Consider the following 3972-nt stretch of genomic DNA (forward strand, 5'->3'; position numbering starts at 1 on the left):
AGCTACAATATTCCTTCCTTCCACTAAATAAATACCTATCCGACAGTACATCTCCAGCTTAACGAAGGACGAATTCCTATATCGCAATCATTATGCAACCTATCAACAAACTGAAAATCAACTATTACTGATGGCAACACAAGGAATTTAATTGATCATATTGCTTGTTCATTGTATTACTCACCACTGCTTACCTATTTACCGCTACTATATATTCTATGCTTTTTTTGCTATTGATAACCAGTAATATTGGCAAGAACAATATTACATCCCGACCAAATCTGTATCACCGACAAACGAACTCAATAAATTCCTTTTCCGACAATACGCACAATTATGAGAAAAAAAAATCAGTAAACCTTTTGGTTTAGACCTATAACCTTACAGAAACGCCAGAAACATTTCGCGAAATATCACTTCCGTCCAGCTGCTACGAAATCTCATTTCCATGCGACTTCAGTACATTTAATTAGTGGTGTAGGCAAATAAAATCAACATTATTGATTGAATTGATATCCACTTTCGAATTTCTTACATAATTTCAAAAGACCAGGAGAATAGCGTCAAAATTACACTGCATTACATATTTCTGTGTAAATTCATTACACGTAGTGATGGAAACATAAAAGGAAATATAAATATCACCGGAAAATTCAACAGCTTTAATTCTTCAAACACAACATAGCCCTTCTTCATTTCACTTCCGACCATCTATAGGGATAAATAGGGATAAATCCAACAGACTTTTCCTTGATCCCTCAAGGCGGATACGAGAAAGACCGAAAATTATCTTGATGAAAGGTATTAGAAATTTTCAATTCACATAATAAGCTACATAAGGAAAAAAATGCCCCACACAGCAGGTCTTCAATGTTCAGTAAAATAAGTCAAGTAGTCCGCAGTACGTATCTTATCAGAATCTTAAATTTAAATAATTCTTATGAAAATGTCGGTATTAAACTGTTTTTGCAATACATCAGCTTATTTCCCGATGCAAATGAAGACATAGAATGGAGAAATTAATTAACGAATTTTGAGATAAAGAAAGTAGCTGTTGGTCGAGCAAAAGCAAAAAGAAAAAATTATTTCCCATTATCTCATTTTCTACGGTAGAATATAACTTTATAAATTAAACAAGGCGTAAATTGCATATAAAGAACGGGACAAAAAAAAGAAAAATGATATTTATTGGCTAGCTACAATCATGGGAAGAAGGGCATCCATAATCAGACCTAGGAGTCACCAACAGCTTAATATTTGAGTGAATTATATTATGGATTTGATTTTTGGAACTACGAGGTTTTTCGAAAAAAAAGTCCACCATCATCCATACCCGAACTGCGGTATGTACGATTACACATATTACTAGACATATTCCAGTGAATGTCTGAGTTCTAATCCTCTAAATATGTTTCAACTCATTATAAACACTTTGTCATTTCGCCACAGGCGCTTTATGAGCGACACAAAGAATACTTAATAATTTTTAAAGTGGAAAGACTGACCTGAGAGCAATAATTAAAAAACCGTATGTTGGGAATAATTCTTTGCAATACTGCTTAGTTATTGCACCTGCGCAAACAGTAAAACTTTCACCGTAGCTAAGTTTCACGGGCTGTAAAAAACACAAAGACACAATTCAGTAGTGCTGTGCTCGGCAGTATTCTCCAACTTCTGCGTTCAGGCTGAAAAAAGTCTTATTATCAATAGCTTCAATTATTATGACAAAAATGGATCATTAGTATGTAAATGAGTTTTACTGAAGTAATAAACTAATGAAAAATCAAGTGTACTATAATGACGGATAAATTACGATGACTTTCTCTACAGTTATTTTCAAATATAAAGTAAATTAAGCAAAAATGATGAAACGCGGCGTAACTGAGTGAAACGAATACAACTTGCTTCAATCATATGTGCTTATGCCACCAATAAAAAAGAAAAAAGAAGGACCGATGTTTAGTAAGCTTAAGAATTCGTCACTGTACCTATTCAAGAAACGGAGCGTTGTGCAAAACACAGAAAAAGAGTGTTCAATACCGTGTGCGTGAGAAAAACATTCAAATCCAACTTTTTCAGTTTGTTTACCGATGCTATATGCACGAAATTCAAAGGGATCAAAGATCATGAAGAGATTCAAAATTGAAAAGAAAAGCAACAGAATGCTAGAATTCAAATGAAAGTTAGAAAACATGCACACAATGTCTACAGTAACGGTTCTGCTGGGATTTAAAATGAAACACGGCTGGATTAATGTTGTTGCAGTGCAAAATCAGTCAGTAAGTACAAAAGCCGTTTATTTCAAAACCGTTACTGTGCTGAAGATCCGATCCCCCCAAATACTGAATTCAAATTAAACTGATTAACAAACTGCTTCTAAGCAAACTATGCAGCCGATATTTAATCAGCAAATCCAATTACTGGAAGTAAAGGGCCGACACTATAAATCCCTCTAGGAAGTTGATGCTTAATCATGTCTGAGGATGAAATATATCGAATAATTTAGACCTTCGAAGTTCGAAGTTCATAAGCTTTAAATACACCGAATAATTCTCCCGAAGTTCAAAAGCTTTAAACTATATAAAGGTACAAGAACATACATTCTTAACTTATTTGATAGACTAACTTCAGCAAATGAGCCTTGACGTGATGTACTCTCATCGCAATTAGGACGTCCAGTAATAAGTGTAACAACAAAAAGGAACTAGTTGAAGACTTATGAAGTTAACAGAAACTAAAAGTACAGCAGACACTTAGGAAATCAATTTCAAATGGGAAAGGGGGAAAACTGCTTTGTTGTGTGAATGGGAAAAAGCGTCTCTGACTGTTCTTAATCTTTTTTTTCTTTTTTAATAACGATAAGTGATGTAATGGTTTTAATCCATTTGATCACTACCTTTGTTTCATAAATCGAAATAATCAATTTTCCAAGCACAAACTACTGCATCTTGAAATTCAACACGAGTCCAGTTGCCTTCGTAAGATGGTTAGTAGATGGCATCGTATGAACTCAGACGACAAGAAATAACATTTACTTAAAAAGCAGTGGATCAAACAGACGACCTTAATTTGTATGTTCATTTCCGTCACATAAAACATAACAGTAAAAATATCGGGAAGAGAGCACCTATCTCATTTCTCGTTAAATGTTTCATTCACTATCACAGTAGTAAGCATAACTAATACTTCTTAGACTTTGCAAATAATTAAAGAGGAAAAAGAAATAAAAAGAGGCTTATAATCGTGAGATTCAGCAAGAAATTCTCCTTTTTTTGAATATACATAGTGCAACGATGTTAAAATTACTTCTTTATACACAAGTTCATGAAGAATTAATTATACAGATAAATTTGCAATCATTACTGCACACTGATAGACATAATTTTCTTAGAGAGATAGCACTTTACATATGAGTATGGAAGTACTAAGCTTAATGCGAATGAAACAAATAGAATACAAGGGTCCGCATCTGTCCTTTAGGCAAGCATATTTCACTCTTTTCCTCAAAATGAAATGGACTATCACAAAGAAATATTCTCGGGCATAAAACATATATCATTACGAAATATTATAAGAAATAATAATCGTGTGGGAATTTTGCCGGTTTCAGAAAGTTTTGCCACCAAATGCATTTTTCAAACATTTTAACTCCAACTGAATGTGGAAAATATATATAATAAAAACTAAAGGATGCCTATTTATTAAAAGAAAAAGCAATCAAGAACAATTTTTTCTAACATCAAACCTACATGTATTATTTATTTCATTTTTTAAGTTACTTATTTTTTGCAAACTCTATGACCAAGATATGGCCACTTTTTAAAAGCATATCTCTGTGTAAGCTTAAACTAATGCATTTTTTCCAGTTAGAATTGAAATGTAATTATAAATTTTGAGCATCATATATATATATATATATATATATATATATATATATATATATATATATATATATATATATATATATATATA

The 3972-nt window shown here is 32.4% G+C and overlaps 1 protein-coding gene across 1 annotated transcript in view; it reads right to left on the reverse strand.

The window, feature by feature from the left end:
* Positions 1 to 3972, reverse strand: part of LOAG_10083 — a 10153-nt gene that overhangs the window by 5639 nt on the left and 542 nt on the right. Inside the window, exon 2 of the mRNA XM_020448082.1 lies at positions 1506 to 1685. The gene's annotated coding sequence lies outside the window, so the exon portion shown is untranslated. The remainder of the gene's footprint in view (positions 1 to 1505; positions 1686 to 3972) is intronic.

The sequence above is a fragment of the Loa loa genome (assembly GCF_000183805.2).
Source record: "Loa loa unplaced genomic scaffold supercont3.2, whole genome shotgun sequence".
In the NCBI taxonomy this organism is placed as follows: Eukaryota; Metazoa; Nematoda; class Chromadorea; order Rhabditida; family Onchocercidae; genus Loa; species Loa loa.